The 14,963-nt window shown below is 38.2% G+C and overlaps 1 protein-coding gene and 1 pseudogene across 2 annotated transcripts in view; one reads left to right on the top strand and one right to left on the bottom strand.

Moving 5' to 3' along the window:
- The window catches only part of PTPN4 (protein tyrosine phosphatase non-receptor type 4), a 177,737-nt gene that overhangs the window by 4,955 nt on the left and 157,819 nt on the right, over positions 1-14,963 (top strand). The gene's annotated exons all lie outside the window — the stretch shown is intronic.
- Positions 7,845-8,317, bottom strand: LOC144224356 (nucleoside diphosphate kinase B pseudogene; annotated as a pseudogene).

Below are 14,963 nucleotides of genomic sequence, written 5' to 3'. Positions count from 1 at the left end.
TACGCTTAACTCTGCAGCAGGGCTCAAACTCACAAAACCGTGAGATCATCTCCTGAGCCAAAACCAAGAGTTGGACACTCAACTGACTGAGTGACTCAGGCGCCCTGGTAATTTTTTAAATGATATTAGTACCTTAATTGTTAGCAAAAGATGCCATAAATCATTGATTTTTTTCCTTGAAATAAGGTGAAATTCATTTAATACATATTTTAGTTATGTGATAATTTGGGTTGATGAATATTTAGTTGGCTGAAACTTACATATCCTTTTTTTGTCTATTAAATACTTTGTTAACCAAATCAGTAGTGTAAACCGAATTAGGTGGTGGGGATAGCAGGTGGATGCAGACTGAGATAGGAAGCTAAAGGAGCATGACGATAGTGAATTCAGCTAAATGAAATGTACTCATTTGTAATCACTCTATGGTCCTTTATCTATAAAGGAGGATAGAATTTTAGGGAATTGTTTTCCTGATTATTTTTGCACTGACTTTGTATATTGTGTATGTGAGGAAATAAGTTTGGAGTCACTAGGTTACTTACCAAGTCAGTGACAGAACCTGAAGTGTGTGTGTGTGTGTGTGTGTGTGTGTCTATCTGTCTATGACAGAGAGAGAGAGGGGGTCTGTTAGGGCCTCTAGTCAGCATTTCAACTATTATTTTATTAAGTGTCATTTTCTAGCCCTACTTAAATTTGATATGTTATCTCCTTTAAAAATACTGTCATTTACACATATCACTCAGATTCCATCAGAAGTGTTTTGTTGTACATATATTAGTTTATTCATGTATACAGTTAAAAACAACAACAAATAGTTCTAAAAATGTTTTAACAAAACCCAGCAGCTCCCTGCTTCGTTACTACTTAGAAATAACCACATTCAACACATTTAGTTTTTCTCTCATTTATTAATATGGTTCTAAGAAACATGCCTATATTATTTCTGGGTTTGTCTGCCTTGTTTTTTTGTTGTTGATATTCTGTATTGACTTTGAAGGATGAGACTTTAGACCTCTTACACCTCCCTTCCCTTCTCCATTCACTGATAATTCTTTTCTGTTGTCCTCTCAATAAGCAAAATAGTTATGTAATATTACTTGATTAGTTCAGTATTTCTTTTTCCTAGAAGGAAATAATTTTATCATCTGCCTGGAGTTTGTAGAGCCTTGCCGAGTCTTAGAACTGAGTGGAAGAAAGGTACTAGAGAGTTCTCAGCTCTTCAGTAAGAAGACTTGCACTTATGTAGATTTCCCTCTTTTCAGTCCAGTAAAGATGAATCAACAACTATCCATGATGTCCCTGAGTCCAGAGCCTTCCTGGGTCATTTTCTTTAAATCTCTGATTCTTATAGTGATTGGCAGTTGGAAGTAAGGAGTGAGAGATGGTCATGGAGGGGGCCTGTCACTTGTATAGACTCGCTTTGATTATTGTCTTCTCTGTTATTTTAGTGTGTTTTAAGCAGATATTTGTGTCCAGTCTGCCTTGTTTAACCTTGACATCTCTCAGATTGATTTTCAACAACGTCTACCCTGAAGGAGAATATACTATTTACCAAGATATTTTTTTAGTAAAATCACATGTTGAAATGGAACTTGTCACCTTTAGTGCAAAAACCTGTGATAATTTGCCAGTTAACCACAGAATCTGAAATCTAAACATTGTAGTATATCATAGATGTTTAAAGCTTTGTTTTATTTCAAAGTATTTTTTTCCCTAAACTATATCATATTAAGCACTAGAAAATAGCCAATAGTGCAGAGCCCGTTGCAGAGCTCAAACTTGTGAACCGTGAGATTATGATATGAGCTGAAGTTGGATGCTCAACCAACTGAGCCACCCATGCGTCCCTGGCCTAATCTTTTAATATCAGACTTTTAGTGATTACTTTAGAACTTACAAAATGTGTCTTTACTTATAAAAGTCTCTCTCTGATACTTCTACCATGCCCTCCCCCAATGCAAAAACCTTACAGCAGTTTAAATCCATTTACTTGCCTCCTAATTTTTTGCTAGTGTTAAGTATTTTAATGTCCCTCTCATATTCTTGTAAACCATATAAGAAATTGTTATTATTGCTTTAAACACAGTAGTCTATTCTATTTACCTTTATATCTATACTTCCTATAGCTATTCATTTCTTATATATCTATGCTTCCATCTAGAATCATCTCCTTTCATCCTGAGGAATTTCTTTTATTATTTTCTAAATAAAGTCTGTTGATTCTTTCAACTTTTTATCTGAAAATGTCATTAGTTATTTTTCATGTTCTGGGGGTATTTTTGCAGAGTATAGAGTTCTGTGTTGACAGTTTTTTGCTTCACTAATTTGAAGATGCCACTTCATTGGTCATCTTTCAGACTTACTGTTGTTCTTCTGAAGGGGATGCGAGAGGTCCTTTCCTCCTCTGTTTTTAAGATTTTTCTCTTTCTCTTTGATTTTTAGTCACCTATCTATAACATAGCTATACATGGCTTTATATGTATGTGTTTTATGCTGTATGGTATTCACTGACCTTGAACCTGTAGGTTGATTTCTTGCAACATTTGAAAACTTCTCATCCTTTACTGATTCAGATATTGCTTCTGACTCATTTTCTCTTCTCTTTCTATATTCCTGTTATTTCTGTATATCTGTTACATATATATTCCTTTGATTACATCACACCTCCAGCATATGTTTTGGTTTATGATTTTTTGTCCTTTGAATAGTTATTAATCTGTTTTTGCATGTGATAATTTTTTTCCTTTGCTTATTCTTCTATTAAGCCTATACAAAGAGTTCCTCTGTTTCAAATATTTTGCAGTTCTAGATTATCTATGTGAACATTTTCATAGATTCAAATTCTCTATTGAAATGTATATTTTAATCTGTTTTCTGTATTCTGACTTAATTGGCTTTGGTATGTTATCATAGTTCTTTTGAAGCTGTTATGTAAGACTAATATGCCTTGTTTCTTGATTACCAAATACTTTTCCTGTTTCGCATACCCACTAATTTTGCATTGTGTGATGGCTGTTTTAAGTGTAATATGCAATAGTGGACATCAAACTGGCCCAGTGGCCAAATCTAGCCTGGTGGCAATTACTCTTTGGCTCATGAGCTAAGAATGGTTTTTACTTTTTAAAAGATGTTGTTGTTGTTGTTGTTGTTGTTAAGAGAATGTGCAACGAAGACCGTGACCCTCAAAACCTAAAAATACTTTCTGTCTCTTTACAGGAAAGATTTGCTGACCCTTCTTATAAAAGCTCTGGATTGTTACCTTCCTCTAAATAAAATTTTATTTTATCCTGGCAGGCAGTTAAATTGCCAGTGGGTCACTTTGATCCTGTGGGGCTTAGCTTTAAGCTTTGTTGAGGTAGGTCTGTTTCAACTTTGTTTTTATTCCTAGGGCATGGATTATCCAGGGTCTTACCTAAATGCCCTAGGTATTCATCAAGATCTGTCTCCTCTGACCGAGCCTGAACTTTTATTCAGAGCTGTCCAAGCTCTGAAATCTTAGCTCACAGCCTCCCAACCGCTGTTCTCCCCCAGGCTTCTAGGAGTGTAACCCTGTGAACGCACAGCCTAGGAGGCAGATGAGAACCAGAGAGGAATTTTTATATAGCTTTTTGTAACTTTTTCTTTTTTGGTTCTTTCCCTTCTAATAACCTGCTCCCAAAACCCAGCTACCTTAGCAGTCCCAAACATTAATTGTAGTTTTCTCATCCCAGCAAGACTGCCACACTGCTTGGGCTCTATTTCTCTATACCATGATTTGGAAAATGCCCTTAAAGGCATTTCTCCTTTAAGGGAATATGGGAGTGTGAATTTGATTCATTTGGTTCTTTTCTATCAAGGATCATGGTGTTGTGTTGGTTATTGCCTAAGGGCTGAAAATAGGATTCTTTTTTCTTTTGGTTTATTGTGTATTTGGTCCAGCTTTTATAGATGTTTATAGCAGGAGGGTATTCCAACATTAGCTACTTCATCATGACAAGAACTGAAAATCCTGATTGTTTTAAAATGTGAAAATGTGCCTCATTATATAATAGTGAACTTTGATTTGAAATATTTAACATGTTGCTGGCTGTGTTCTTTGTTCCAGTATTCAGTTGAGCCAAGTAGAAGGACTCAGATTTCTGTTAATAATGGTAAATGTATGCATCCTATAAAATTAAATTAGTCTGATATATTGATTTGGTGAAGGGGATAAAATGGCCCTTTTCTAAAGATGAAGCCCTGGGCAGGTGGGCCATTGGGTTTGTTATTTTATTTATATTTATTTAAGTAATCTCTGTACTCCATGTGGGCCTTGAACTCATAAACCTGAGATCAGGAGTTACACACTCCTCTGACTGAGACAGCCAGGCACCCTGGGTTTGTTATTTTAGAAGATTTCAGCTCAGAAGTCGTCTGCCACATTTGAGATACACCTTAATTCTATTTGGTCTGGGCTCACCTATTATCAGAGAAACTTTGTTTGGCTGGTCAATTCTTAATACTTAATTAACAATTATATATTTGTTGTTTACGTATCCAGTATCTTCAAAACAATTCTTAAATATTTTAGCCCACATTGATCATCTCTTAACTACTATACTCATAGTGTGCATGGAATGCAGACCGATAACACGCTATTATATGACCTGTTTCATATTCTTTGAGGGAATAATCGTTTAAATGTTTTTGCCATCATACTGGTTTTTTACTGAATATAAGGGCTGTCTGTCTCGGCCACAGGTTACCATGATTAATTTGATGAAACTAGGTGGTTATCTTGGGATCTGCTTTCTCTCTTTTGCTCTTTGTGTGTCTTTTCTAAAGTTGAGTAACATGCCCTTCTCAGCTACATGTGGCCTGTTCTTTGAGAAAGGGTATATGTCATAGCTCTGTTTCTCTGCTAGAACTCGGCAAACAGACTTTCAGTATTCATTGGAATGGTGTTGGTGACTGTAGAAAGAGATGTAGTTGTTATCATGTAGGTAAGCTACATGACTCTTCTGCACCACTCCCTGGCCCCTCCCCTGGGCGATTCTCTGTTCTGAGTCTCCTGTAGACCCAAGAACCCCTGGAAGACTCTTTGGTGCCCAGTACGATCCTCTGCCCAGAGGTCGTATTGGTTGGTGTTGGTGAAGAGACTCTGCTGATCACAGTATTTGTAGAGAAGAACTTGCTTTGTTCTTTGTACCTATTCAGAATGTTATTACTAACTCAAAATTAGGTAGTTTAGTATCTATATATTAGAAATTTGGTTATATATTAAAGGTGGTATCCATATAGTCTTATTTGAGTTTTTGTCCTTATTTAACATTCTTTTCAAAAATGAGACTTTACAATAAGCATGCTTCCAAAAGTTAAAAATAAAAACTCTGGACTTGCATATATGCATGCATTACACGTACACATATAGCAAATTACTCACTTTCAGAAATCCTTACTTATCTTGAAACTCTTTTTTCTGTTTATGAATTCAGTAATGTCTTCCTCTTAAATATTTTTCCTAGTAAATGGTTTTGTGACTGTTTTTTCACTCACCTTTTGAATTCTACACATAATTTTTAGTGTAACTGTTTAGTTTCCACAAAGAAAAGCAGTAGCTGTATGTAATATGTGCTGAATCAGTAATGCTGTTATGACAGACATTTTTCGGAGTGTGCGGACACTTCTTTTGATGCTTCCTTTGATTTGTTTGTAATAAACTTAAGTGCTTATTATTTTTGCTGTTTCTTTTGTAGATATTTTTTTTTCCCGTGTTAAGGAAATCTGGAGTTTAGTACTAGGTTAATTTACAGCATTAGATTCGCTGCATATTTTTTTATATCACTTAACTGTGAATTACTGTGAAGTGACTTTCATTTTTCCTTATCAAGGATAACCTGAATAAGACTGTGCTAGTTCTACAAAGAACGACATAGATCTGGTCCTGGATTGTAGCTATTGGACTGTCCCACACAGATTATCCAAGCATATAGTGATGTCAAAATTAAGACTAAACACTCATGAATGGTCGACAAAGGAAATATTGTGATGTAGGGAAGTAGCATAGTATGGTGCATGGACCTTAGATTTCAGAAGGCTAGATTTGTAACCTGGACCTAGTAAATATTTGCTGTGTGGCATTGTCCTGCGTACTTCATCTTTATATAGATAATTTCCTTTTATATAAGGTGGAAATGATATCATCTATTAGGGTTGTCAGGATTAGATGAATGTATATAAGGCAGCCAGTAAGAATTCTATTAAGATGCTTTTGAAATGTAACATCCCTTCTTGTTCTTTATCTTCTTTTTCCTCTTTAGTTACCATAGTTAGCCAAAGTGCAAAGTTTAGAGAGTGCAGTGTGCACCAGACTGCCCTAATTACTGACACCAGTTGCAAGTTTGGGAAATTTCTGAAGCGACCCTGAGTTTCAATGATTGGTTAGAAAGGCTCACAGAACTGGGGCGCCTGGGTGGCTCAGTTGGTTAAGCGTCCAACTCTTGATTTCAGCTCAGGTCATAATCTCATGGTTTGTCAGTTTGAGCCCCGCATCGGGCTCTGTGCTGACAGCTAGGAGCCTGCTTGGAATTTTCTGCCTCTCCCCTGCTTGCTCTCTCTTTCTCTCAGAATAAACAAACAAATTAAAAAAAAAAAAAAGGCTCACAGAACTCATTAAAAGCTGTCCTACTCATGGTTATGGTTTACTACAGGGAAAGGATACAGATTAAAATCAGTCGAGCTGGGGTGCCTCGGTGGCTCAGTTGGTTAAAGACCAACTTCGGCTTGGGCCATGATGTGAGTTCAAGCCCCACATCGGTCTCTGTGCTGACAGCTCAGAGCCTGGAGCCTGCTTCAGATTCTGTCTCCATCTCTCTCTATCCCTCCCCCATTCACACACACATTCTCTCTCTCAAATATAAATACACATTAAAAAAATTAAATCAACCAAGGTAGATTCCAGGAGTCAAAACTGAGAATTTCAGGTCTTCTTCTCCTCTTGGAGTCATAGGTGACATTACCTTATCCTGGCCACCATGTGTGACAATACGCATAGACTCTTTCCAACCAGGGAGCTCTTCCAAGCCTTTTGTATTTTTACTGGGACTTGATCACATACTCCCTGCATGACTGACCTAATCTCTAGCCTCTTCCAGTGGTCAGGCTAATACTCTTAGTTTCCCGTTCCTCTGGAAGTCAGAGCTGATGTTCCCCATCATAAATCATATTGTTAGACTGTCAGGTGACCAAGACCCCCAGGCAGACAAAGACATACCTGCCAAGCAGGACATTCCAAGGGTCTTTAGAGATGTCTCCCATTAGTGAAGGGCCAGACTTCTGTTTGGAAAAGGTCATTTCTTCATGTTAGTGCTGCCTTTTTGGAGTAGCTGATTAATTATTCAGTAATGAATATTTCAGTTATTAATTTATTTAATTAAAAAAATTTTTAAGGTTATTTATTTTGAGAGAGAAAGGGAGCATGCGTGGGGGAGAGGCAAAGAGTGGGGGAGAGAGAGAATCCCAAGTAGGCCGTGCACTGAAGGCGGGAGTTCGAGCCCATAAACCGTGAGGTCATGACCTGAGCCAAAATCAAGAGTTGGACACTTAACCTACTGAGCCAGCCAGGCGTCCTGGTTATTAATTTTTATCTAAGTAGTAACATACACTTTTAAATATTTTTTCAAGGTCAAGCAGGACAAAGTATATAATGAAAGCTTAATGAAATGCTCTCACTATTTATTTATTTATGCACTTTCCAAAGGCTTTATTGGTAAGTGTGTTCTGGAAAAGAAAGATTGATTCTGTTACTTCCAAGCCAGTGGAATGAAGAGCTGGGTCCAGGAACCCATCAGGTGGTGTGAAAGGGAACTAATTGCTTTGTCTACCTTTTATTCATAGTTTCTGTCAGAAGCACAAGGCTTGTCGTCCACCAATTCTTCAGGTTTAAACCATAGGCCGATTTCTTTCTCTGCACTGTTTCTGAATCGTTGGCATGGATGATGTTCCTGCCAACTTGAATACAGGAATCCCTATGAGTGGTGCCTGGCTTAGAATCTGCCGGGTTGGTCTCCCGAAGTCTCCTGAAGCATCCCTTGCTCCATCTTCACCACAGCCAGACCCTCCCAGACCATGGCCACAATGGGCCCCAGAGCTCAGGTTCTTTACCAGCCCTGGGAAGGCTGGGTGGGCCTGCATGACAATGCGGTGCTGCTTTCGCAGCTCCTCAGAGGCCTGTAGGAGGGAGCTTCGTGGCCAGAGTGCAGAACCCCTTCTGCTCCAAGTGCTTGATGACCTCACCCGCCAGGGTGTGCTGTACCCCTTGCGGCTTGATGGCAGTGCCCATGTGCTTCTGGTTGGCCATGGCCAGGAAGCTGGCTATGCTGTGCTGCTTGGGGGACTGGAGGCCACTCCCACTCTTTCAGTACTGCTTTTAAAATACGTTTGGAGATACATTTTAGGCATTTATTTCCATTTTTCTCTGCTGGTTTATATTTTTTATTTTGGATCTTATTTATATTGACTTCCTATTATACAAGATGAGGATTTAGTATTTTTAGTCCATTTTTCATCCTCACTCCTAAGATTTTTATGTCATAATTTTTAATTAAATATATGTCTGTCCCTTTATCTACTGTTTATCTTTGTATCTTCTACCTATCAGAATTACATTTGGGTTCTAGTTAAAGAAACTGGAAATAACAGTAACTTAAATGTGCTAAAGTTCATTTTTCTATCCAAAGAATTCTAGCAAATGCCAGTCCAGGAATGGGATAGCAGCTTCACAGTCCTCAAGGAGTCAGGTTTCCTGTTTGTCCTTCACTTCCCTGAGAGCATGGCTGTGTACATAAGATTACTTCATGATCCAAGAAAGCTTTCAGAGTTCTAACCTGCTTGTCAGCTTTCAGGCAGGTGGGAGTGTTACCCAAAACTGAGTCCGTCTCTTGGTGGTTGTTGAGCCAAAAGATACAACCAAGACAAAGAATAGGAAAAAGAAGGGTTTTGCCTGCAGTAAGTAAAGGAGAACACTAGGGGTCTTTCCCAAAGCAGCGTCTCCTAAACCACAGTATTGGGGAAGTTTGAAGCTAAGAGTGCACACATATTCACGAAGGGGCTCGCTCACTGGGAGGTACAGCGTGGAGTTGGGGCAGAAGTCATCTGAGGGTGACTTAGTCCAGGTCACAGTCAATGAGGGTTGGCAGTTGGTCCATGTCTAAATGCTCAGAGAGGCTTAGGTCCTGCACAGATAACTCAAGGGTGTGGATTAGGTGAATCTTAACTTTTGAATCAGTACTGGGAGTTTTACCACTGATTTATTGTTCCCTGATATGATTAGGTTACATCCTGGCCTGATAGTGGCTCTCTGCTCGTACATTCTTTCACAAGATGGCTGGGACCCAAAGTGACTTTTCTTATGTTCAGAAAATTGTCTGTCTTTTCTTTTTCCGGGAACTCATCTCTTTCTGATTATAGTAGGGGAAAATGGAGAAGCAAAAAAGGGACATACCAGTTTTCTTCCCCACATTTATGGAATGTTTCTTTTGATTTCTACTCCTCTTATTGGCCAAAATTTAGTCACATACCCTCACTGGGGCTGCAAGGGCTGGGCATTTTATTTTATTTTAAGTAGGCTCCACCCAACATTGGGCCTGAACTCTTGACCTTGAGATGAAGACTAGCACACTCTACCAACTGAGCCAGCCAGGCCCTCCAGGGCTTGGAATTTTAGATACTGTTACTATCCCAAACTATATTGAAGTTTTATTTTAAAGAAATGAGACAAAATGGGTATGATGATGGCCATTGGCAGTTTCTGCCTTAATTGGTGTCATTGTTTACTTTTTAAAAAAATTTATTATGCAAGTTAATTTACTGGCAAGCCAGACAGTATACTTTGATTATATTTTGTTCTTCCTAAAATAGTTCATTGTCTTTACTTAAAAATATGCTTAGTTTTCTTCTTGTAGTTTTTAGTTTTTGTGTTTTCAAATTATAGGCATGCCTCATTTTATTGAACTTTGATTTATTGCATGTCACCAATACTGCAGTTTTTACAAATGGAAAGTTTGTTGCAACTCAATGTTGAGCAAGTCTGTTGGCCCCATTTTTCCAACAGCATTTGCTCGCTTTGTATCTTTGTGTCACCTTTTGGTAATTCTTGCAATGTTTCAAACTTTTTCATTATTATATGTTATAGTTATTTTTTTTTAAGATTTTGATATTTTTTAGATAACATCTGCACTCAATGTGGGGCTCAAACTCAGAACCCCAAGGTCAAGAGTCGCATGTTCCACTGACTGAAGTCAGCCAGGCGCCCCTGTTATAGTGGTCTTTGTTATAGTGGTCTTTGATGTTACTATTGTAATTATTTTAGGGTGCCACGAACTACACCTGTGTAAGGCACTGAGCGTAACTGGTAAATATGTGTGTTGTGACTGCTTCACTGACCCGCTGTTCCTCTGTCTTTCTCCTTCATCCTCTCCTTGGGCCTCACTATTCCCTGAAACATATGAATATTGAAGTTAGGACAGTTAATTTTCCTACAGTGTACTCACTCTGCATGTTCAAATGAAAGGAAGAGTCACACATTCTCACTTTAAATCAAAAGTTGGAACTGATTAAGCATAGTGAGGAAGGCATGTCAGTAGCTGAGAGGCTGAGAGCTGGGCCTCCTGCACCAGTCAGCCAGGTTGTGAATGCAAAGGAAAAGTTCTTGTAGGAAATTAAAAATGCTACTCCAGGAAACACACAAATGATAAGAAAGTGAAATAGCCTTATTGCTGATACAGAGAAAGTTTGCCTGGTGTGGATAGAAGATCAAGCCAGCCACAACATTCCCATAAGCCAAAGCCTAATGCAGAGCAAAGCTCTAACCCTTTTTAATTCTGTGAATGTTGAGAGAGGTGAGGAAGCTGCAGAAGAGGAGTTTGAAGCCAGGAGACCTAGTTTCATGAGATTTAAGGGAAAAGCTGTTTCCATAACACAAAGGTGCTGGTTATTCCAGCCAGTTATTCCAGAAGCTCTAGCTCCTCCATGAAAGTAGCTACACTAACCAACAGATTTTCAGTGTAGACAAAAGAGCCTAAAGAAGGAAGAAGATGCGAAGATGTGATCTAGGACTTTTTACAGCTAGAGTGAAGTCAGTGCCTGACTTCAAAGCTTCAACAGACAGACAGACTCTTAATAGATAGTCAGCTAATGACTTTAAATTGATAAGTTGAAGCCAGTGCTCACTGGTCATTAAGAAAATTCTAGGGCCCTTAAGAAGTATGCTAAACCTACTCTATGCATGCTCCATAAATGGAACAACAAAGCTTGGATTGTAGCACATCTGTTTACAACATGGTTTAGTGAATATTTTAAGCCCATTATTGAGACCTGCTGCTCGGAGAAAATTCTTTTCAAAATATTATTGCTCACTGACGATGTGCCTGGTCACCCAAGAGCGCTGAAGGAGATGTAATGCTGGCCTCACAGAGTGATTTTAGAAGTACATATACCTTCTACCCTCTGAAAGCCATTATGGAGACTGATATAATTTTTTCTTAAATATTGGGTAGAATTCACCAGCGAACCCATCTGGATCTGGTGCTCTCTGCTTTGGAAAGTTATTAAATTGCCTTACCATTTTAAGCAGTAAATTGCTAATTCTTTTTCCTTAATATGAATAACAAAAATGGATGATTGTTTACAATGAAATTCGGAATTACATCCTTGTAATTGCATTAAAATCAAGTGTTCATTTTGTAAAGATTACTTCCCCTTCCCATTTCTATTTTATGTGTGTTTTGACAGAAAATAACAAGTCATCTTACTTACTTTGTCATCAACCATCTAAACATTGCAATTTAATCCTTCCATAATGTATATGTATATCAAATCATCTCTTTGTACTCCTTAAATATATACAATTTTATTTGTCAGTTATAGTTTAATAAAGGTTGAAAAAGAAGTACAGTCTTGCGTCAGCCCTCATTCCTCTACTTATAACTGCTTCTTCAGAGCTTGTTGTCTAGTTGGGAAATTAACTAGCTTCTTGAGGCTTATTTTGACTTCTAGCAGTTTTGAGAACTGTTACCTTCTCCTTTTAAGGAAAGCTCTCTTCTATCTTGATCACATTCTGTCTCTTAATCAGTTTTGTACATATTGTTTTCCTTTTGGGTATCTTTCCCTTTCATTCTTTCCTGGTTTCGGAAGACTGTGATACCTATTATCTCCAGTCCTGTTATTTTTCCTCAATGCAAACTCTGTGTCTGCTAAAGATTCTAGAGGTAATTATGGTTGAGAAAAGTTTTGAAATCTCTCCCACCATGAGAAGGGGTTGATCCTTCCTCCATTTAAATCTTAGTGAGCCTTTGTGACCCCCTGCACAGTAGAATCCATTGGAAGAAATGTTGTATAACTTCCCAGTTGGGGTTAGAAAAGACCAGTTAGCTTCTGCTGCTGTTTTATAGTACATTCCTCTAGGAGAGCTTTCAAAGGCCCTGCAAAGTCCAGCTGCCCTGAGGCCACCTTGTGGAGATTTTATGAAGAGACCATATGGAGAGAACACATAGTTGCCTAGGGAATTCCCTGGCTTTTGTCTTCCAAGGCAGGACATAAGACATCTGAGTGAAGACACCTCTCAGATGATGACAGTCCTGTCATATTATTGTAGGCACATGAGATTCATTGAGTGAGACCTACATAGCTGAGCCCAAAGAAATCCGAGAATCCTTAGTAAAATAAATTCAATGTTATTGTTTTTTTTTTTTTTAATGTTTGTTTATTTTGAGCCGGGGGGAGGGGAAGGGAGGGGGAGAGAGAGAATCCCAAACACGCTCTCTGTAGTGACCGCAGGGCCCAGGGCAGGGTTTGAACTCACAGACCACAAGATCATGACCTGACCCGAAATCAAGAGTCCAACACGTAACGGACTGAGCCACCCAGGCATCCCTAACCGCCTGATTTGATATGATTTGTTAGTCTTAAGTACATAACCAGAATAGCATTTCACATTCAGCATTCAAAACAGTTAGTTTTCATCTCATCAAATCATATATGTTGTTTATTTTTTATTAACGTCATCATCACTGCTATGTAACATTTTTGGTCCTTTTTTTAAGAAAAATTTTAAAATATTTGTTCATTTTTGAGAGACATAGTGTGAGTGGGGGAGGGGTAGAGAGAGAGGGAAAGACAGAATCCGAAGCAGGCTCCAGGCTCTGAGCTGTCAGCATAGAGCCCAACACGGGGCTCTAACTCATGAACAGCAAGATCATGACCTGAGCTGAAGTTGGAAGCTTAACTGACTGAGCTCCCCAGGATCCCCACATTTTAACTTCTGTTCTTTTTAACTTCTGTTCAAACCTTTGGACCATTTTAAAAGAATTGTTTTAAAGATATCTTTAGTATGATTAAAAAAATAAAGTTTACTATTTTAACATGTTTTAAGTGTACAATTTAGTGGTATTAAATGTTTACGGTGTTACATAACCATCACTACTATCCATTTCCAAAACTTTTTCATCATCCCAAAAAGAAACTCTGTTAGACTTATACTTAAATGTTTAATTTTTTTGTGCTGTTGTATACTGTAGTATTTTAAGTTAAGATTTCCAGTTCATTGCTAGTATATACATATAGAATTGATGCTAGATAATTTAGTTTGTAATCTGCAACTTAACTCATTTGTTCTAAGCGGTTTTTTTTTTGTAGATTGTATGGAATTTTCTACATGTCTGCATTAAAAATTTTCTTTTTTAATCTGTAAACCTTTTATTTCATTTTCTTATCTTACTGCACTGACTACAATAAGAAATGAATAAGAGTGGTAAGAGAAATTTTTTCACTTTTCTCTTTTAGGAGTAGAGTATTCAGTCTTTTACCGCTAACTATGTTGCTAACTAGTTATTTTGTAGATGATCTTTATCAGCTCAAGAATTTCTCTTGTATGCTTAGTTTACTGAAAGGGTCATGATAATCATGACTCTGTGTGGAGTTATGTCAAACATTTTTTCTTTGTGATCCTTGGTTTTTCTTACTTCGTTTGTTAACATGGTGAGTTTCACTGATGAATTGTTGATTGTTGAACCAGCCTTTAATTCCTTTGCTAAATACCACTTGGTTATGATGTGTTACCCTTTTTATATATTGCTAGATTTGGTTTGCTAATATGTTGTTGAGAATTTTTGTGTCTGTGCTTATTGGAGATGGTAGTATGTATTCTTGTCATGTTTTCATGTATTGTTTTTTATATGTGTTTTTGGTATCAGGGTAGTGCTAGTACAGTTGGGAAATATTTTTTCTCCTCTTTTCTGAAAAAGATTGTGTCGGATTGTTTTTATTTCTTCCTTAAATGTTTGGTGCAACAGAGCATGCCCTTGTGGCAGGGGAGGGGCAGAGAGAGAGATAGGGAAGGAGACAGTCACAAGCAGACTCTGTGCTGTCAGTGCAGAGGCCAGCCATAGGGCTTGGTCCCATAAAGCATGAGGTCATGACCTGAGCCAAAACCAAGAGTTGGGCACTTAACCAACTGAGCCACCCGCGTGCCCCTGAAAGGTCTTGGATTATAAAGTCAACTACTTTAATAGAGCTAGGACTGTTCAAATTATACATTTTTTTCTTTAGTGAGTTTTAATAATTTGTGTCTTTTAAGAAATTGATTCATTCTAAGTTGTCAACTTAATGAGCATAGTTTGTTGTGTTTCTTTTTTTCCTTTTTTTCTTNTGGGGGGGGGGGAGCGGGGGGGGGGGGGGGGGGGGGGGGAGCGAGAGAGAGAGAGAGAGAAAGAGAGAGAGAGAGACCGAGACCTAAGGAGGCTCCATGCTGAGTGTGCCATGCCCAACTTGGGACTTGATCTCATGACCCTGGGGTTATGACCTGATCCAAAGTCAAGAGTTGGACGTTTGACTGAGCCACCCAGGCACCCCTGTTGTGGTTTCTTTATTCTCTATAGGAAGTGTATGGACATCTACCAATAGTAGAAATAAAAGATAATTTAGGTGTTTTCTTTTTAAAAAAAATTTTT

Source organism: Crocuta crocuta, unplaced genomic scaffold (assembly GCF_008692635.1).
Source record: "Crocuta crocuta isolate KB4526 unplaced genomic scaffold, BGI_CrCroc_1.0 scaffold548, whole genome shotgun sequence".
NCBI lineage: Eukaryota > Metazoa > Chordata > Mammalia > Carnivora > Hyaenidae > Crocuta > Crocuta crocuta.
Note: the sequence above shows the minus strand (reverse complement) of the source record. Positions and strands in the feature narration are given on the sequence as shown.